The sequence below is a fragment of the Taudactylus pleione genome, unplaced genomic scaffold (genome assembly GCF_031769625.1).
Source record: "Taudactylus pleione unplaced genomic scaffold, aTauple2 ptg000090l, whole genome shotgun sequence".
NCBI lineage: Eukaryota > Metazoa > Chordata > Amphibia > Anura > Myobatrachidae > Taudactylus > Taudactylus pleione.
This window is the reverse complement of record NW_028284492.1, coordinates 265817-288589: the sequence shown is the minus strand read 5'-3', so window position 1 is coordinate 288589 and position 22773 is coordinate 265817. Positions and strand designations below refer to the sequence as shown.

At 41.6% G+C, this 22773-nt stretch overlaps 1 protein-coding gene across 1 annotated transcript in view; it reads right to left on the bottom strand.

The window, feature by feature from the left end:
* The window catches only part of FAM110B (family with sequence similarity 110 member B), a 153928-nt gene extending 131402 nt beyond the window's left edge, over positions 1 to 22526 (bottom strand). The window contains exon 1 of the mRNA XM_088469349.1: positions 22362 to 22526. The gene's annotated coding sequence lies outside the window, so the exon portion shown is untranslated. The remainder of the gene's footprint in view (positions 1 to 22361) is intronic.
* Positions 22527 to 22773: the final 247 nt, after the last annotated feature.

Sequence of the window (22773 nt, the reverse complement as noted above, 5' to 3'; positions counted from 1 at the left end):
CGGTATTCGGTGGGTGGATAATGATATGCGTCGAGATTTCGGTGCCTATCATTAGTCCCATACCCGGATTTGACAGTCGGGAAGCCAGTGGGCGGCATTTCGACCGCCGGCTTTCTGACTACATACCGTCTGGCACTACATCGGTACATATCTGCTTGTTGGTGGAAGACCTCAGGGAAAAATGGTTCTCGTGGGTATAGTTCCGCTTTCTGTCCTTCCTATTGGCAAAGCAGACCAAACAATGATGCTGCCAACATAGGGGCCTATTCTTCATCACTTAATGGGCCATTGCACAAGGGGAAACGCTAGTTTCTGCATATTTTATGTAACGGGCTATTCTTTATTAGGCTAATATTCAGCAAATATGAACATAATTTGTTCCTTGTGCACTGGATGGCTTTTTTCTGTTATGGGGTGTGCTGCAGGTACGCAAGAGATGCCTGGATCCTCTCAGTGCATATAGAAGAATTGAAGGAGCTACCGCACTCAACCCCTATATGTATAGTATGTGGTGGTAATTGCATATACCACCACTCACTATACATATAGGGATTGAGCAGGGTAGCTCCTTCAATTCTTTAATATTCAAACTGCAAAGACTTAAGTTTTCGGAGTTTGCTTGTGAGAACAAACGCCATCTTCAGATGGCGCTGGTTCTCTGAGACTCATGGTTGCAAAGAGGGATCTGGTCACACATGCGCAAAAGCTAGCCACGGTGGAGGTAAGTAATGCTGCTACCTCTGTAGCAGTGTTACTAATCACGGGGACAGGCGCTTTTCAGAGCAGCTGTCCCGGCACAGGAGCAATGCTGAATTGCTCCGGTGAGAAGTATCCCCCGTGGCGAGGTGGATACTTAAAAATTGGGTGCCATCCGGCACCCGATGAGGAGTAGGTCCCATGGTGTTTAAAGACAATACTTCACTACAGCTATAATTCTAGATTGAGAGCACTATTACAATAACAAGAAAAAAAAAAAAACACACCTCAACCACAGACTGTAGTGGAAACACAAGACACCCAACATAAAAATATTGTAGTGGGAGGTTTATTAAAACTATTTAATCCACAAAGTTAGGTCTATCAGAACGTGTAGGATGACTGGTCCAAATAAATCTCTCTCAGTGCTGAAGACTTCAATCAAGATCTGTATATGAAAAGCTTTCAGAGCTCAATAGTACACACAAGTGTTTAATGACAGGAAAGATAACAGTCTCATTGAAAGCTCTTTTCACCGACATTAAGATACCAGTACCTCATGGGTATTCATCATACATCACAAATTGCCTCCGTAACGTGACTGGTTGATAGTGAATTAATGGGGAGAAATCTTACAAATATAGGTCAATGCAACAAATAGTCTGTTAATGAGTGTAGGGGGCATTTGACTCTTAAAGCTTACAGTTGTACATTTTATAGCTGGACGTTGCTATCCTGATGTCTTCGGAATAGCGGTGTCGGCATTATGCCGGGCGTCGGGACTCTGGCGTGGCTATATCGACACCCTTGATCCCGTCCGCCGGCATTTTCAATGTATCCCATTGAGAAGAGTGCTTAATCCTCTTAAACTCAATATGCCACCTTCTTGCTGTGGCTTACAATGCTCCTTATGCAATATAGATACAATTAGTATGACATAATCACATGAATAATGAAATGTAAAAGAAAACAAAAAACATTAAAGTTGCACCAGCTTCTCTTCAGCAGTGAGGCTAAGTGCACACAGGAGTTTGCAATGCAGGAGTCCTTTTACATAGGTGTTCCGTATTCTATTCATTTTAAAAATACATACGAGACACAAAAGAAAGTCATCTTGCTAAAGCCAAGAGGATGTGAAAATGGGTACACAAAATAGGTCTCATTATGTTTAGACTGAAATAGAACAAGTATTGAAGTAAAATAAAAGTGCACTTTGGATAAGCTTTGCAGTTTCAGAGCAGGAGCCTATTCACTGAATGCATTCACTTTAAAAAGTGGGAGCACAGACATCACGGTGTTGAAGATCCCTACAATAGGCCTCCAAAGTCTAATCAACCTAACTAAAGTACTATTAAAAGGTTGCAGAGTTCTTGTGGCTAACAAACAAGCTGTGGAAGTGGATCAGGAAAGAAGGGGCATAGAAAACACACTTTGCAAACATTTTTGGAAAACACATGTAGACGTGTTATATATAAAAAAAATATATATATAACATACATGCTTTATTTCCAACAGAATGTAAAAGAAAAACCCTGCAGCATTTAACCTTATCAACTGAGTGATGAGAATAACTTGGGGGCAACCGTTCAAAGCCCCTTTACCTGTAGAAAGATATTTTCAGATTACAGAAAAACAATGCTGACCATTATTTATACTGCTCACAAATATCCTACAAAATGACAACTGATCAATATAGCGAGGAATTAAAGAGCGTCTCTCCTCGCGTCAGAGCCGGTTAATGGTCGTAAAAATCATATCCTGTGTATTTTGCTCTCAGGGAAGCCTGACATGCATACAAAAACCATTTAAATTACTTCCACATGTCAAAATAAAGTCAGTCAGTCAAAGCAGAAAAACTAAAAAAAAAAAAGGTATTTTTGTTTGTTTTTTTATTGATCCCCATGACAAATGTAATGTTTCCTGTACTTTGTTAAAGCAAAGTACTTGTTTAAAACAAAGCAAAGACGATACAATATCTATAGTTATTCTTAAATCAATTGAAATCTTACAAATATATAGATTAAAACAACTGAAATGCAGCCATATGTATTAAATCATACACATGAAAAATGTGTACTGAAAAAATGAAGTTTGTTAGTCACATGTTGTATAAATATCAGTAAGTAGATTATATATAAACTAGCTGAAGTACCCGGCATTGCCCGGGTTTAAATCTTCAAGTTATTATTTGATGTCGTCCAAATACATCCTGTGGAAGGCCCAGAAGAGGTGACCTGGGTCAAAGTGAGGCCATGATTTTTAACCGAGACCCCAACCACCTGTTGCATCCCTCCCTGCGGTGTCACCAGCGGTGGTGAGGGATGGTTTGTGCGCAGCAGTGCACCGCCGAAAAGGGGGCGTGCCCTTCCAAGCAGGGCATGGCCACGTGGGAAGGGAGCGTGGCCTGGCAACCGAACTCCCGTGGTCCCATTATTACTGGGGGGCGCCGGAGGTGCGGACTGCCCTGTGTGCAGTGTCGGCAGGCTCCCTCACAGTGTCAGGAGCAGAGTGCTGAACTTAATTATACAGTGCAGCACCCGGCTCCTTTCACTGAGTGGGAGTCTGCACCTTGGTGTCACCCCTCGACACACCCCTTGTGACGCCACTGCCAACCACTCCATTAAGGCTCATACACACACACACTAGACGATGTGCTGTATGAACGATATTGGTGAAAGATTTCCCTTGAACTTTCTGTAGTGCAGGACAAACAATATTTGGTGTACACACTGAAAGATATCTTTAAAATATATCTTCATCGAAGTTATCCTGCCACATCTCTGAACAGGCAATTTTTGATGATATCGTCCCCCTCTCTCTTCCTCCCCCCTCTATACCCTTTGCCTCTCCCTCGGCTATCACCTCCCGATGCCCGGCTTACCTACGTTCGGTATGCCGGGCTAATGATAGGCGTCGGTGTTTAGACGCCTATCATTAGACCTTTGCCGGGATTTCAATGACGGGAATGCCAACCACCGGCTTCCTGACTACATCCCAGGTGAATAGATATGCTTTTTCAAGCCCTTGCTAATTCGAGTGACAGGACATTTTGAGCTAAATAATTATTTCTGCAGAAAGTTGTTCCATCTGCAAATTAAATAGATTTTTATTGCGCAATATACTGGCAGTTATCTCTTGTTCATATCCTGCAACTTCAGCCTCTGTCAGAAACGCAATAAGAAGTAGCTTTGTCTGCTTTAGGAATGTCAAAGTTGCCATCTTGCATTAATGAATAACCTTCTTAGGATGATACTAGTAGCTGATCACAGTGTGACTGGATGAAGCAATTTGGCTTCCTTTATTAAATTTTTTTAATAGTTGAAATTAAGATAAAATGATCAGCTCAAATTCATTACTAAGGGCCAATGTCTGTTGGCATTGTGTACAAAAGAGAAATTAAATGAAATAAAAATGCAAGTACAAGTGAACAGACTACAGTTCTCCAACATAATCAAACAATATAACTAAGTTTTAAATAATTTATCCCAAACTATTTATAGAAGCAGCCTTCTTCTCGTCTAATATAGAAGTTCTGGAGGTTAATAAAGTGTAATAGTTGTTCTATGGCTATTTCTCCTTGTTGCAACAAGTCAGTTTGGCCAAGACAACACATCCAAGTACAGTTCTGGTGGGACAAAAGAGGGAGGCTTTAAAGATCAACCGTCCATGACACAGTGGAGGCAGCCATCTTGAGAGCTGGACCAATATTCCACCTATCAATTAACTAGTAACCATCACTAAGCCAAGATGTACAAAACTCTCACCCTTTTGTGATGCCATTTGCTCCTAGTGAATGGGCATGTCACATTGTCAAGAATACTGATTCCATCCACAAAATGTCTCAAACCATTGTGTATCGGTGACTGTTCACTTTATGCCCGCTTCATACACAAAGGCCTGGATGGGACAGAAAGCACTGTATTGTATTTAAACTTGTATTTTAGCTTTATGCCTAACTGTGGCACTATAAGGATTAAGTAAAAATCTTGTTATCTTTTTTTAAAACTGCATTTACCCAGAAAAATTAAAATCTAATTATCCTGCATTCATAGTTATCAATTGTTTTAGAAGAAGCTTGTTTGCATTAAAATCTCACTTCCAACTTAAAAAGGGGAAAACATAAGTTTAAAGATTTCTATTTAAGCTAATATTTGCGTTATAAGCAGATTAGTAAACATTTTGTTTTACATTTTTAATAGTTGAAATTAAGATAAAATGATCAGCTCAAATTCATTACTAAGGGCCAATGTCTGTTGGCATTGTGTACAAAAAAGAAATTAAATGAAATAAAAATGCAAGTACAAACCACATTAAAAAAAAAAAAAAAAAAAGTATAAAACACAATGTATTTGGCCCTAAAAAGGGGGCATGGGCTCATGACCAGGGCCTAGCGAGAAATTCGTCCACGTTTTCATCACGTTAGGGGCATGGCCAGCACCTGGGAGCAGATGGGCAAGCCAACTAGTCCCTCTCTCCATGGAATAGACGCCATTCTCATGCGCACAGCATTTATTTACTGCTGCTCTGCTAAGCAGACCAGCGTGTGAGGGGGCCTCCCAACCCACCATGGGACACTGTGGCCCACAGGTGGGACTGTCCCACCACAAATTGGGATGGTTGGAAGGTATGCATATTTATTTCTCTCTCTCTAAAAAGGTTTTTCCCCAGAATGCTCTTTTAACGATTCCTGAAGAATTGATGAAAACATGTCTCGCATCCACAAGATCATCGAGGAGATTTAAATTTACCCCCATGCATGTAAAGTATTGCAGAATCCTTTACAGTGGAGGAAACAGATGCCAAGTTACACAGTAAAGAACTTATGTAAAAAGTGTACACTACATTGTAGCCACTTTCTACACAGATACTGATGATTTCTATGAAGCATTCAGTTTCCATTCCATAAGTTGGGACAGTGACGGATCAGAACACAGCCCTGAAGCGGACAGCAAAAGTTATAATCTTACCTTTTACATAGATTTTCACAGAGTGGGTGACAATTTCTGGTGGAAAATGTTCATCAGAAAGTGATTGGATTTATACATATCCAAGGAACTTAAAATACTGCTTGTGGATAGCCGTCTAACCCATTTGTCACGGAGCATTTTCTCACCACTGTGCTGAGCAACATCAGTATGTTTTTATGCTGTAACTTCCCCCCCCCCCCCTTTTTTTTCCATACGTGTTAAAATGTATGAAAACGACTAATTCTATTTTTGAAAAACTGGACCACTAATAAAATATATAAAAGTCCTTTAAAAAGTGTGTTTGAATGAAATTTATGACGTGGCATCTGCTCAGTGTATTCAACCCCCAAAAAACGCAGATGATCTTAAAAACAAAACTCTCCCAGTTTTTATTCTTTTTATATCATTGCCATTTTAAATTTGGGGGTTAAACGTGCCGAATTGCTTAGCAAAATTACCTCTCAGCTTTTACATTTCATGTATGTTGATATTAGAGATTACACCCACGAGATGGAAACAAAGACTCCCCCAATTTGATTTGACAGATTCTCACTACTAGTTATGCTGTCCATACACGCTACAATTATCGGGGCGATCCGCCTGATATCAGCAGATCGCCCCGATAATTGTAGCGTGTGGGGGGGCGACCGAGGGTTAAATATTGCTCGGTCGGGCATGCCTGATTGTCCAGCATGCCCATCCGATGCGATATTTCCCGGTAAACTGTCGGCCGCACCGGGCAGTGTATGCCCAGCCGCGGCCGACAGACAGACATTTCCTGTGTTCCTTCCTACGGAATGAACAGGGAAATGTCTCCTTCCCCGGGGGCGGAGCGCAGATGTCTGCCGAATACACAGAGAAATCTCACAGTGTATGCCGGCGACAACTCGGCTGGCAGCCGGCCAGATAAAATGTCTGTCGGTCTGACAGGCATTTTATCTGGCCGTGTATGCCCAGCATTAGTGACCTAATTGGAGAGTTCCCAGAAGTTGTGAAAGTGACCCATTTACAAATATTAAATATATTTTGACATCTTTATCAATGTGGTTCCAAGTGGGGAGTCCCAACACAATTGCAGGTAGGGAAGAAAACTGGTTGCAATTAGCACAATCAAAGCAGCGATCAAGTATCTGTACAAAACTGAAGTTTGACCAAATTTTCCCATGTCAGAGCCTCATGTCTGACAATCCGAATAATGAGCGTATATGACTGTGTATATGAACCCAAGGGGCACTACAAATTAGCCAAGAGGCACACAGACTGCCAAAAGAGTCTGCGGCACAGCATGAGAATGCAAGTTAGGCATCTTTCTATTGAGACCATGCCAAGTGTTAAATCACATGAAAGCAGTAAGTTTGAAAACATGCATAGCAGTGCTGGAGAAACTCCAGAACCAGATTTCCTAGTGAATGTCTTTTATAAACGACATAACAAAATAGCCACCAGAGTCCTGTGCATACAAAATAAAAAGGAAAAAATAAATAAATAGATGCTCTATAATTAAAATGCACAATGCCATGTGTAAGCCGTATATTAAAGACATAAAAACTGTCCTTCATTAAAACATTTCTGTCTCCAGGTCTGATAAAACAAAGAGGTCCTTCCCTATGACCAACACTGATGCTAAATTATTGTTTTATGGCACAGTCCCACAGGATTTAAGTTTGCAGATTATAGTGCATAGAGATGTGACCTTGCACATTTATGCTGCAGTTCTGCCAAACACCCCTCTCAGCGTGCCAGGTCCCATGAGCCGGGTGTCTTTATCGAGACTTTTATTTGCCAAAAATGTGTCTAAGTCTCAATGCGGAACAGGAGACTGTGCTGAATACTTTGATATGTGACACTTGTATATCTGTGTGTGTATTAATCTGCAGTGTCTCCTAGTGCGTCCCAGTCGCATCGCAAAAAAGATGCCCGGTGCTAGCAGAGTGCCACGGGACCTGGCGGAATACTCAGGCAAAGCATGTCGCACTGCGTGACGTATTGAGGATAGATGAGCAAGAACACAGATTCTGCAGATCATTTTAGCTCGAGTGGTCCTGAAGGTTATTAAGACACTAGTGAATACATAATGTTGCAGCATAAGGTAGATAGAAGCAGGTCGTTAATGCACCCTGCACATGCAACATCAAAGAGAGGACCAGTCCACCACCAGAACCACGCAGCTGAACTTCAGCGCATTCCAAGTCATCCAAGCTCCCTGCCAGCTGGGTGGTGTCACTGTTTGCCCCCCCCCCCCTAGTTATGGCTCTGCTGCAGCATGGTTTATCAACATAACTGCAGAAGCCCTGTTTACTTTCAGAATTCTCAAGACATTACTTACACCTTGGAAAATGCAGATTTCTGTAGCTGCACCAGGGGTTAATAACTTAACGACAGGAGTCACGGGGAAGACTTCCATGGTTATTCTAGTTTAGGTAGGAGATTTGCCCGTATACAGTAATGAGACGAAAGTTACCCTTTAAAATAGAATATAAAATACTGGGGAAAGAAAAAATATTGTCCTTAACATAAAAACAGAAGAGGACTCCAATATACATTCACTGATTCCAGTTTTGAATCCGTTCATTGAATTACGTTATCTCCATCATGTCTATTACAAATAGGAAAATAAAATAAAATAAAATAAAATAATGTATTCGGCTCTTGACATTTTCTGTCAAAAAGTTCAGTTGAACTTTATTTGTGAAGTGGAAGCCAAATGTTGGCACCACAAACTGCTATTCTATAACAGATTTTAGGCAATTGGTTAACTGCTGTGTGGCTCAAAAATGATACAATAACAAATCCTGTGAACAAATCTGTTCAGATCACTACTGGGTATGATTGTAAATGGTGTTGGAAGATAGACGCCATCGGTCACGTGTGCAGTTAACTTTTAAATGCATTAATAGGGCCCAAAATGATCTTTTCCAGTATGGCCACTTACATACCAAGCAACAGGATAAATCAGTATTGCCAGCTTAATACATTCAGATGTTCATAAATGGGATGAGGGGCAAAAAGAGTTCAGACCATTACTGGTTGAGTTACAAAATGCAGGATGCCCCACAAGAATTGAAACAATAAAATGAAAATTAAAATTTTAATTGTTGAGTCAGCCACAGAGATTGCATTAACACCTGTACTGGAGCCTTTAAAAAAAATAAGCACTCTTTAAAACTGGTCTCATTCGTTTTTCTACGCATTGGAAACATCACCAGACACACACCTACAAGTACAAATGCACCCCGCTACCTCCACAACCGGACTTTGGAGTTGTGTGTAAGGAAATCATAAGGATAATAAAATAAAAAAAATTAAAAATAAAAAAATCACAAATCTCCTGTTACTATTCCTAGGCAGATGCCATTCCACCCCCCCCCCCCCCCCAACACATTCAGATACCTACTAAGCTCAGCTTTGATAAAATGGCATCACCATGCCCAGACATAAGATATGTTCCTTCTCTAGTGGTAAAAAGTTCATGTGACCTTTCGAGCAGGAAAAACACTTTCAACGGAATGGTCTAGCTTCCTTAGACCTGTGGTGGGCAAAAGAATGGAGTCTTCTTCCGTCCACCTGGTGGACCATATGGCCATTCTAGTGTTCATTCTAGCACCCTGCAACCGTCACAACCCGTGCAGTTCCTTTTTCCTGCCTGGGGTTTCGCTCTCTGCTCTGGTGCTTCTAGCACACTCAGATGATGCAACAATCTGCTGAGATACAGACCAGAGTGTGCCAAAAGCACCAGAGCAAAGACCAACACCCCAGGCAGGAAAGAGGAACTACACAGGTTGGGACAGATGCAAGGTGCTAGAAATGAACAATACACTCTGTTGAATTGAGGTTTAGAGTAATGGTGTCTGTAGCGGTGTATAGCAGTCACACATTTGAAGGTATAGTTATAGAGAGTGTAGATACTGTATGCTATCTAAGTGCTAGCCCACACTGGGGTCAATGCATAGTTGAAGGCAAGATGGCCGTAAATGCACACACTCTACGGGTGCAGAACCAAATGCATATGTTTGCCTGTATACAGATCGCCCCTATCTGTATGCTTGGTGTGATACTGTGAAACTCATCAGTGCACACTTGCATCAGCCTTATCCTAGGTGCAAAAAATACACCTGAAGACAGACGTATGAACACATCTGCAGACAATCGCAGGGCCGTTGATATACCCAGGGAGAACATGGTCTACGTGAGAATGACCGTTACGCCCCTCCAGTCGCAAGTGGAGAGAAGCCTGAATTGCGTGCAGCACTACATAACCGGTAATTAGTTGTGGAGCATGCACAGAACTAAGATACGCAAAATGCCCTCCGAAAACTGACTGGCTTTCTACTCTGCAACAGCCCCCTTGTCTCCTAGGCGGGAAATGTGGAGACAATCTTATAATCCTATGAAATACACGATGGAAGTTATTGCAATGTGTTAAGACATATCGGGTTTAAACAAACAATATATACAAATATGAAAAATAAATGTGCTTAAATTAAGCACAGAGAGTATATGATTTATAGGGCAATAAAAGTATCTTTCTGGCAATAAGTATGCAGCAAAACTGTGACAAGCTGTCCTTGGGTTTTAGCACATTAGTAAATCCTTCTTCTTGCATGGCTAGTCTTACAGCTCGCTCTACAACTAATGGAGTAGCAACATGGGCAATTTTATTCCAGCTGCCTCAAACCTAATGACTGCAAATAAATATCTGGCCATGTCTGTATTGCTTCTTAAATATAATGGGGCACATCAATAACAAATACATTGAAGTATTTCTCAAGGTGCTACTCCTAGGAGCGGTCAAGCAGATACCGTAGTTACATTTCAAGCAACACCTGAGAGGGGTGGAGCTTATTGTAAGGACGTGTGCTCACACATGCCCTCGTTTCCCCAGGTACACCACACACACACCCTCTAACCCTCCCCCCCACTCAAAACTTAAAGTTGTAATATTTTCCCTAAATTCAGACTCCTGGGAGTATATTCACTGAAAGTCGATTTTGGTAAATTTTTGGCCGATTGTGTGTTTCAGACTCTAAATCACACATTTACTAGCAGGTGATTTTTTATTTTTTTTTACATCTTTTTTTTCTTTTTTAAACAATGTAAAAATCATCTTGAATGTGTGCTGTAGACCCTGAAACACAAAATCGACCTTCAGTAAATATAGACCTAAAAAAAATGAATCTTGACATTTAAAAAAATTACGTCAAAAATCATGTTAGTAAAATGTATAATTTAGAACCTGAAATACAAAATCGACCTTTAGCAAATATACCCCCTGGTGCCACAAACACAAGAACACCCCCACCAGCAGTCACCTGTGCGCAATCATGGATAGCCTTAAAACGTGGACCGTAATGTTGGAGTTTGGGAACCTCTAGTATATCCCAAAGCAAATGAGCAACAGTAGAAAGAGAAGAGGAACTATTTATTGTATTTATGTTAATTATATTTTTAGAATGTCACAGATAGCCCAAAGAGGGTTGAGAAACCACGTATGTTACAGGATGTAATCATGAAGATGATGACCTCATTGTTTAATGTGTAACTACTTTGCCTGACACGAACATATAAAAATATCTCTTGGCTTTTTGGGGCTTTTTTTCTGCTTTCTGTATAAGGATACACGAGTAGATGTTCCTTTCTATAAAATGTAATTGACATAATAGCCACTTTCCCAGTTACCTCATTTGTTTCTCTTCCAACTTAAGTGTTTATCAGTTTTCCAGACCTACATGAAAGATTATACAGCAACAACTTACTCCTGGGATGATAAAATTATAGTGCAGTCATTGTGCTGTGCTCTCATACTCTGACAGACAACCCCATTGAGCCTTACAATTATTCTCCTGTAATTATATGCTCCGGCATCATACTCGGAACATAAAAAGTCTGAAGCGGCTTTATCAAGACTTGGCAAACCATACTGCTAATTGCAGGATTTTATTTGGCTTCAGGAGCATGCCATGTACAACCCACAAGTCAGAGCCAAGGCAACACACACACACACACACACACACACACACAGAGAAAGGAATTCACTTCTCCACTCCTGACAGCCAGGGCACAATATGACATCACTCCAGTAGGACAGCTGATACACGCTGACTGGATATACCAAACATAACAGAACCTCTCCCTCATGTATGGATGATCAATGCACAGTTTAAAGTGGTATAAAAAGACTGTAAAATACCCGGAATGTGCACAAAGGCATTAATGTATGCTATCTAGTAAATCTGTCACAGCTGAACAGAGGAGAGGCAGAAACTCATAAAGGTTAATAACTATATAGAGGCACCAGTGCAGAACAAACTCTACATTCTCCAATCATTAGCCTTCTTAAGTCTAATGATGGGAGAAAGTTAGAACTTTTGTATTCTGACTAGGGATGTGCGCCGGACCATTTTTGCCGGATTTGGATTTGGTTCTAATTCGTCGTCCGGCTTTGGATTTTTTTTTTACAAAAATGTACAAAAAAAGCTAAAATCACATAAATTGGTCTTTTTTTTCTTTCTAGAGTATTATTAACCTCAATAACATTAATTTCCAGTCAATTTAGACCACCTCACAGCTTATAATATTGTTTTCAACATTATTGACCAGAGGTTGCAGTGAGCTGACCGGTTACTAAGCGACAAAGCAGCGGCACAACGACACAGACACCACAGTATAAAGCACATCTATGACACATTGCCACAGAGCAGTGGCAGAAATGAAAAGTAGTGCACCCACCCTGTGGGGTACGGCCAACAGAATCAGAGTACTTGTTTACAGAGTAGGCTACGGCCCAAGGAGTCACAGTGCACAATCTTATTCACATTACACAATAAAATAGTGTCTCTTATTTATGTTACGACACACAGTATTGCCCCTTTTACACAATTCCAACAGTAGTGCCCCTTTTACACAATGCCCACAGTAGTATGCCCCCCCCAATAGTATGGCCCCCCCAGTAGCAGGCCCCTCCAGTAGCAGAGCCCCCCTCTCCCAAGTAGCAGACCCCCCAGTAATATGCCCCCCCCCCCCCCCCAGTAGCGCCCTTGGCCCTTGCACACATAAAAAAAATTAAGAACTTACCTGAATCCCCACTCCCACGTCGTCCGCTCTGCTGCCACGCGATGAGGAGCGAGCCGGAAGACGGAGCTCCTGAGTGAGCTCCAGCCAGCTCCCTCTGTGCAGCAGCCAATGAGAGTCTGTGTGACTCTCACTGCCTGCTGTAACACACACAGCTGACGCTGGCGGCAGTGTGTTTGTTCTGTGTAGGGCAGACCGCTATCACAGTGTTCTGCCCTACACTAGAGAAGCCCTGACGTCGGATTCTCTAGTGAGAATCCGACATCAGGCGGCCGCCGTTCGGCCCTGAACGGGGATCCGAGTCAGGCGGGGAACACCCGAACAGCGTTTGGGTAGACTCGGATCCCCTATGTTCGGAGCGGTTCGGATTCTGCTCATCTCTAATTCTGACACTGCCCTCAAAAGAGAGCATGTAATATAAAACTCTGTCATATCTATATCGATCCTTATATTCAGGGCCGGATTAAGGCTCGTGGGGGCCCCTCCAAAAAAATGTACAACCCTCCCAGCACCATTGTTAGTGTCCCCCGGCCAGGGCTCTTACCTTGACTGTGGCAGTGCGCCTGCTTTTGCCGAATACGTATTACATTTTGAGGTCTATTTACTAATCCTTGGATGGAGTTAACGTACCAACCAACCAGCTCCTTTCATTTTTCAAACACAGCCTGTGACTTGGCAGTTAGGAGCTGATAGACTGGTACTTTATCTCAGTTCACTTTATATCCATCCAAGGCTTCGTAAATAGACCCCTATGTCTGTGAAGCTACCGGCCACCGAGTGTCCCTTGCTTTGACACTGACCAGCAGAGTCGCAGCATGTTACATCAAGTCTGCGAAGCTGCCAGAAAGTGGAACAGGCTCCGTACATCATACGTAATCTAATACACTGCCGGGAGCCAGCCAGGTTGCCCAATATTTGCGGCAGTGTGTGTGGCCCTGTCCAACCCCCCCTATAATCTGGGTTCCAATGGGTAGATTTACTAAAGCTTCTAAAAATGAATAGTGGAGGTGTTGCCCATAGCAACTAGATTCTATAATTTCTCGATTGCATAGGTTCTCAAACTCCATCTTCAGGACCCCAAACAGTTCATGTTTTCCAGGTCTCCTCACAGAATCACAAATTTTAAAATGGGTCAGTGACTTGGAAAACATGAACCGTGTGGGGTCCTGAGGACTGAATTTTAGAACCACCGATTACATTCTAGTAAATGACAGAATCTGATTGGTTGCTATGGGCAACACCACCATTTATCTGTTTTAGAAGCTCTAGAAATTCTACCCCCAAGTATCAAACAGGCTCTGCAGCAGCAACAGTAATATTATTTACATACTATATATATATGCAAACCTTATAAGTCTTCGGTCAATAAATGTGGTGGCTATTAAAAAGGTCCAAAGTTCTCAGTGACACTCTAATCCAGTGGTTCCCAAACTCAGTCCTCAAGGCACCCTAATAGTCCAAGTTTTAAAGTTATCTTTTCTTGACCACAGGTGACTTAGGGCCTGATTCAGACCCACTCGCGAGCGGCTGTCCGCTCGCAAGTGGGTCGATGTTATGCACTGAGCATGCGCACGACGGAGGGAGCTCCGTCGTTCGCATGCGCCAGACGCGACGAGCGAAGGAAAGTCCTTCGCTCGTTGTGTCCGATCAAAGGGGGCGTGCTGTCAATGTTGATTGACAGCACGCCCCCTTTGGTGGACGTGCCGGGGGCGTGCCTCCCTGACGGGGGCGTTCCCACGGGAACGCCTCCCGTCAGAAGCCGGCTCACTGACATCACTAGTGATGTCAGTGGGAGTGATTTTGGCTCTGATAGAGCCAAAATCACTCCGGAGCTTGCGGTTGAAAACCTCAACCGCAGGCTCCGGCTCGCAATTTCGATGGTCGCGATGGTCTCGACCATCGCGGCCATCAAAATGCACGCTCGTATAGCCTGTGGGTGGTGACCCACAGCTATACGAGCGTCCAGGAGGACGCTCCATGAAAATGGAGCCCGGCCCTCATTCAGAGCGTGCGCTCTGCTCAGAGCGTACGGCTCTGAATGAGGGCCTTAATTAGTACCTCATTAATTTTGATTTAATCATCTGTGCTCAGCCATGAATATCCAAAAAACCTGAACTGTTAGGGCGCCTTGAGGACCAAGCTCGGGAACCACTGCCCTAATGAGTGGTCACGTTTATGAACCGGTTGATTCACTTTCAGTCACTGGAACTCGGTTCAGATGGAGTATGGAGGTTTCTAGAGAAACCCAGGATTTCCATAGATGTGGGGATGACCTGTGGTGCCTGGTAGGAGATCACAAGAGGTTCTGACAACAATATTATAAAATCCTAGTTACTGGCACATTATGTCGTTGGATAACAGTATTAATGTCCCTTTAGGAAGAACGATGATAAGTTCTCCCTACTATATATTTGTTAACAAAACAGTCCTATCCATCACAAACATAGATTGACTTATTTATCTACACAAGTGAGTTTTTACATTTTATCTGAAATTGACACATCGCCAAAATGTGCCCAGTCAAAGTGGTTGAAGAGCAACTAAAGCCGCCATTTAATATTACAGGTTGAGTCTCCCATATCCAAATATTCCGAAATATGGAATATTCCCCTGGTCCCAAGCATTTTGGATATGGGAGACTCAACCTGTAATATGTATTAAGGGCTGTTTTTGCGGAACTGAACAACATATGAATTAGTATACAATTGTTTATACTTCACTGAACACGTGCAGCATGCTCTCTCTTCTCTGCAGCCGGCTGACATAAGGAGGAAGAAACCGACACACGACTGACAGCTTGTCTGGCTTTGGAAAGATGCACTGTTGGATTGGTGCATTTATACAGAGAAGCAGGGGCAAGGATGTTACAGTAACTGAAATGACTGCAGTCACACTTAGGATTTGTATTAGACCCCATCAAGGTGCTCTCCTAAATGTGGGGAGAGTTGTTGCGTCTGTCTGTAGTGGATTGGGGAGGAAACTACATTTAAAAAGAACTGCAGTGGAAAGTCAGGGTATCACTAAACAAAGTATTGTACCTTGTTATTTCATATCAGAATAAATAAACTTGCATTTAGTGGTCTTTTAAGATTAGAGATGGCTATCAATACTTTATATAACAATTCGAGCACTAATGCTCAGATACAAATTAAGTTGCTCAATAACAACTTTATTTGGATACAGTGCCATAACTATAGCAAACAATTCATTGTACAGCCTAGCATAGACAAAGTGTAATAGGATATGCCAAATCAAGCCAAATTCAATTAACCCTATTAATTCTATTACAGCTATCTTATTTCACAAAAAGGCACTTACACCATCTGTTCCTGTACTTACACTCAGTCCCATGAGTTCTGTAAGGGTAATCTTCAGTCTATGGCAACAAATTTACTAACTTAATCTTTTTAGCACCAACACAGGTTTTAGCAAGTGAAGATCATGGAAGTCTTGCACACTGCAGAGTCTGCATTTCAGATAGTTTGCCAGAGTTTGTTTACAAGTCATGTCCTGATGGATAAATGTCGGACTATCCGTACAAAAGCTAAAATTATTGTTAGAAAAGCTACAAATGTATTTTGTTTAAGAGCACTGTACAACAAAAGCAAAATAATTTTACTTAAATTAATAATAAATATAGTTTTTAAGATTTTGTCTGTGATACTAGAAAATATATATATATTTATAAAGACAAAAAAAATAAACCACCACACACACACAGGTATTTATTATGGCGCAACTGTTTATTTAAAAAAAAAAAATATATATATATATATATGGGCATCAGTGGGTTCATATCCCTAATATTGGTCTCATTGTTCCCAAGTACAAATGCTTTGCACAAAAATTGCAGATATTGTTTTTCATTGTGATAAACACCTAGGGACCGATGCAGGGTTGAGTTGTACACAGTCGTACTTACAACTGCGCGCACAGCGATAAATGGGCATATTACCCTGTCTGTTGGTTGTTTTGTACACATCGCTGCGCCCGTATGCTTGGTATGAATCGCCCATAGATGCATGCGCTCTGTTTCTGGAGCAATGCGCAGAGCAAAGATCCGCAAGATCCACCCATGATATGGACCTGCATTAAATGCTGCATTAGCCATTTCTCCCAATGGAATGCTTATTACATTACTTTATAAATCAATAAGATTAATTACTTTGGAATAATACTTAAAAGATTCTTAATATATTAGTTTACATAGACAAAGTTACGCTCATGCTTTACAATGTGCCTAGTCACTCATACAAATCACTGAAAAATTTGTAGACAACACAACTATCTGTATATCTATATGTCATATTTCCACACTCCTTAATTATTTAATGTAGTGTATAATACATAGAAGTGTAAAATTCACCAGGGCGAATTGAGAGTTGGACGCAATTCGGCATGCTCAGAAATAGACGCTGTCCAATGCCTCTATGCAGAACTGCAAGAGGCAGCACCACAGCTACTTGTGAAAGCAAACGTCATCACTATCAGCCCGCATTTGCACCAGCCCTATCCTTGGTCCAAGAGATCAGGCTGAAATTAGACACTGGCCCTCATTCAGAGCCGTTCGCTATTTGCGGTCGTTCGTTCAAAAACAAGGGGTGGCTATTCAAATGATCCGTACGCACATTGCAGTCTGTTCACACCTCTAAGTCTGAACGAGCGAGCAAAACATACGCTCGTTTATTTGTTAAAAACGCCCCCTGGCCGCTCGCACCATACGTCATGTCCGCTATTTATTAGATTAATCGAGTACATCGACCAGCGTATGAACTGCTCGCTATTCTTGTGGTTGGTGTTTGCTACAACAAATTTGCGAGCAGTTCTGGCTATAAAATCACCCAGTGACGTGGTCAATGACGCTGCTGTATTAATTATGCACACCCATAATACGCCCGTTTTGACCTTTAAGCACGCCTGCGTTCGGATCTCCACTCCCCATTTTCAAGCACCTTCCCCTGTTACCACCCACATACGCCTCATTCTGTCACTCAAAATAGCAGGCACTCGCTATATAGCGTACAAACGATTTTTGGCCGCACTGACTGGTTCGCGCATGCGTACTAAAAACCGTACGCATGCGCAGATGTGCAAACATCGCTCGGAACGAGCGTACTGCCGCTAACGAGCGGCTCTGAATGAGGGCCACTATTCCATCAACAGACCCCAAAACGCCCTTGGCACACTTATCCTACGTACAAATGCTCCATTGTCGTCCAGTAACACCCATTTAGCCACAAGTGGAGATAAGGCAGAGATGCTTATAAAGCTGAATTGCCCATTGTCGTTTAAAGTTGCATATGAAACATTCAGGATGCTGTGAATATCGCGACACTTGCCAGAATCCCGGTACTGGCATCCCGACCGCCGGAATTCTGAAGGCAAGTAGCGTGGTTGGGGGGAGGGTTAGGTTTAGGCACTAGAGGGGGAGGTTAGGTTCAGGCACCGAGGAGGGATGGTTAGGGTAGGGAGAGGGGGAGAGTTAGGATACCTACCGACAGATGTTGGTATCCTAACCCAGTCAGGCTGCTGGCATCGGGATTCTGACTGCTGGGATCCAAGCGCTGTCATCCCGTACCCATCCTGAAACAATCACATCTATCTGCAAAGTGGACTTGCGTACAACTCTGAATCAACACCACAGCATGCAGAAAGCCAGTTCCTCTTTCTCTGGATCACAGATGTTTCCTATTACAGAAAGTACTACAAAATCTTATGGACTGTTGTGACAGATGTTCACCAGATTAGGACCATTAGACAAAGAGTTGCACAGATTGGTATGAAACAGATCTCCAAGGAGAATCTAGAGCTATCACCACTATAACGTAACTACACTTTTAAAAAAGATGGTTTGAATAAAGATATTTGGCCCAAACATACATATTTCCTAATATAACTTGGTACCAGTGAGCTTTACTAAGAAACAACCAGCAATGCCTAGTATTCTGTGGCATAACAGGGCCTAGTTTAGTTACCATTGGTAATAGACACTGTTATGCAATTTTTAAACGGTTTGGTCCACCTAATACCATTTAAACATAGATTTTGTTTATTCTCTCCAAGTTCTAGCTCATGTATCAACTTAACTTCTTTTTAAATTAAGTTTTTGATGATCTCTCAGAATAAAATGAAAAAACAAATCAGTTAAGTGGTTAATGGATGTTAATGTAAATTCTGTCTGCATTATGGTGCCTATTTATCATCACTTAATTTTTACAAAAGCAGGTGAAACAAGAAGGTAAAGTAGGATATACCACAGATATCTCCTGCTTACCTTCCTCTGGCGGAATGGCCCACTAGTACGGGGGTAGAATTCATCAAGCTTGAGTGCGGAAACATTTGCCATTTTCAGATGGCGAATGCTCCCGCTCTGGTTTCACAACTCGCTCCTTATAGGAAGAAGTCCCAGGTTGCAAAGAGGGATCCTTTCGGATTCCCTCCGCCCCTGTCCGGTTCTTTCCACCGGACGTCGAGGCTCTTGTACGCATGTGTGACTTGTAGGTCACGCATGAGTGTCACTGCTCCGAAAGTGAAGCCGCTCGCGGGGACAACAGATTTTGCATTAGCTGTCTCTGCGCCCGAGCAATTATGAATTGCTCCAGCATCCGCAGCGAGTTAGAATGTTAATCATCGGCCCCTAAGGCTCATAACCAAGTTATAATTTCCCCAGTGGCAAATAACACACACAAAAAAAAAAAGTATAAAAAAAAAAATTCTGACATTTGTATTATTCAGAATTTAAGAACATGACAAATATGCTAATCTTATTTTTATGTAGAAATGTTGTTACTATTGTGCAAATCACACCAACAAAATAGAAGTCATCTGACCATGTATGCTAATAAATACATAGTGACACATTTTATGTAAGTAATTTGTTTGGAATTAAGTTGTAAACTAATTTCTTCTAAATACTTTGTTATTATCTAAACAATAAAACTTATAATAATAGCTCCTTGAACAAGTACATAGGTTTTGACTTCCATGGAAAACACTAAGAACCAAAGCTCTGCAAGAAACCAAACCACTATCATTTTAAGATAATTTGGGCAATACTAGAAAGTCAAAGTATTATTCACCTCAGCAGGATAAGCCGAATTGTAGCTTTTATCCCTTGGTGCCAATGCAGATCCATCAAAAACAAGATTTGCAATCTTTCCATCTATATCTGCCCAATGCATGATGCTAAGATTAGTTGATGGATTGGACAAATACAAAAAGGTGAGTGGGGCCAGCGTTGGGCGACGGCAAACCGTCGGGAGTGGGGTGCGGTAAGAAGCCCATAGGTTTTTATAGGGTAATGCCAGGTTTTTCTGGTGTTACCATCCATGCCGAAAAATGGGTGGCCAAGGATTAGTACGTATGGAAATGTGGTATACACCCCGAAAACGGGGTTTTTAACCGCATTTTTCCTTTAGTACATCCCTCCCTGTGTATGATAAATGATGCTTCAGCCAAAGAGTTTTAACACTCGTTGTGTATGATAAAACTCCTTGATAAATGAGGCCCAAGTTGTTTCTTTCAACAGACTATTGCCAAAACCCACCACTTTCTACCCAGAGCCATGCCTGAAATAATCATTCGATCAGACTTGGAATACCACAACATTCTGCCAAATGGCCAACCAGTTTTTAACCTTTTCACTGTGCACTATTCTTACTGTAGCTGTTTGAACGGTGGTCCATCCCCCAGGGAGCGCTACCAATGCTCCATTATAATAATGAATACCCATGATTAAAATCTACTAACTTATTTTCCCAAGATGAAATTAACTTACTTTCTCAATTGTAGCTGGAATATTCTTATGCCTACAACATGTCTCCTGCATCAGCTACTAAACATCTAGCCTTACCACTTGTTGCTTTACTTCTTTTATCAACTATTTAGATGTTAGGCTCCAAACCCCTGTGTCTAAGGGCAAATAATGTATTGTAACTATTAAAAACATGAGAGCTTAATGTATAGCTTGGAAAGCTGATTCCTGAACATGATTTTGCTATCTTTATGCAATAAACAAGCAAAATGTGCATCTTTGGCATTGATAAATACTCCTTTTCTGTATCATGTGTTCATTATAATTTCTGCACCATGCCTTATGAACAGACACACATATAATATGATTAAAGGTTACCCATTGCTCAAACAGTGGCGAAGTGGTCATTAGTTCCTAAGGAACTCATATGTTGCATGGTAAGTATTGGACCATGCACTAACAAAATAGCTGCCCCCATTACATATAAGCAATACAACTCTACAGTATGACCAAAGAACAACTCATTAAGTTCCATGAAATATTAAAAATAGTTCACTCAATAAACTGATGGTTACTATAGTAGCAGTAAATAAGAGGTAATCTGATGGGACCAGAGTACTGAACCATATCTGGAGAGAACTAAAGAGGCTAATCAATATCATGTCACCTTCATACAGGATACTATAGGCAGCAGGGTGTTTGGAATACAAAAAGAAAACATAAATTAATGACTGTTGCCAACCACACCAATGACTTCATGACACCACGCTAAAAAAAAAAAATTACATAATAATAATATTCTTTACTAAGCAAATCCCCCTTCATGCATTTTGTATAAATACTATATAACACAGTCTCCGTTATCTGACAACTTCTTACTGGTCTCCCAATGCACAGACAGAGGCATAAACCATGAAACTACCATAGCGTTTTGTTCCAATACTAAACTTGCCCTTGAGAAACCTTAATTCTGATGGTATGTTTCAAAGTAGCAAAGGCTACCATCTGTATACTGAGATAGTGATGCTAATGCATGTCAGACTTTGCCAATCCATTCATTAGTTTCTGTCAAATGGTCTAAACTACCAACAATTAACCCGCAAAAAAATAAAAATGAATCCAGTGCAATAATATTTTAGTACTAGAAACTGTGTGAATATATATACACACACACACACACACACATCTTAATAATGTGATTTAAACACAGTGTTATTTAATGTCTGGATATGACCCAAATGTTTGGTCTCCCAACCCCCATTTAGGACTGCAATTCAAGAACAAAAGGCATCTGGAGACAGCTACCTGTGTGTAATGTACCTGTAGATGTCTGGCTTGTACCATCATTATGTGTCTCCTCATACAACACTAGCAGCCTCTTAGGTCAACACACAACACAACAGCAGAGCCAGCAGTGTCCCTGGGAAAGCCATGCTGAGCATTTAAAGCCACTGCTCAAGTACATGTTAATGCTCTACTGAAAAGAAGAGACTGACAAAGGGAAGAGGAAACAGAGAAAACAAAACAATGAGCAATCAATGAACAAGCCTGACTGCTGCTGTATAAATACACTGCCCTGACTTTCCCTGCACCTCTCAGCACTGTTGTATCTAGCTACATGGTGTGTACATCCCACACACACTGTACATGAGGGGAAAACCTTGAGATAATTATACTGCCCTGTGTAATGTAATTGTACCAATGGTGTTGTGCAATTAAACCCTGCACTGCCAAATGTGCAATTAGATGCCCTGGGAGATTTACAGCTGATCTGGGCTATTTAGAAGCAGAAGCAGCAGATAAGAATATAACCAAGCCTATCATTTAGTCCCTTCCATTGACACAAAAAAGTGCACTTGGGAGAAGGGAGCTCTCACCTTTCTTCCCTGCCTGCAGACTGCAGCTCCAGCAATGCACAGTGGTGGAGGAGCCGGACCCTGCAGCCAGCTGATGATGACCAGGCACTGAGAGCTCTATAACTGTGAATTAAAGCTGCTTTCTTCTGCTTGCAGGAACAGCTCAGCCCTTCCACTTCCTGGGGAGGGGGAGGGACCATATCAATGCTTTTTTCTTTTTCTGCATTTTATTGGGATTTTAACCTTGCAGAACGAAACTATCAGCACCACCTAGCTGTCACATTGCTTTTTGTCAGTCGGTTTTGACAATCGTAGATTTGTAAATGGCTTTAAGTTACTGTATCTAAAAGTTAAATTATCATTATTATTACTCGTAGCTTTTATTTATAAGGCACCACAAAATGTACGCAGAGCCATACATACTAAATAAATC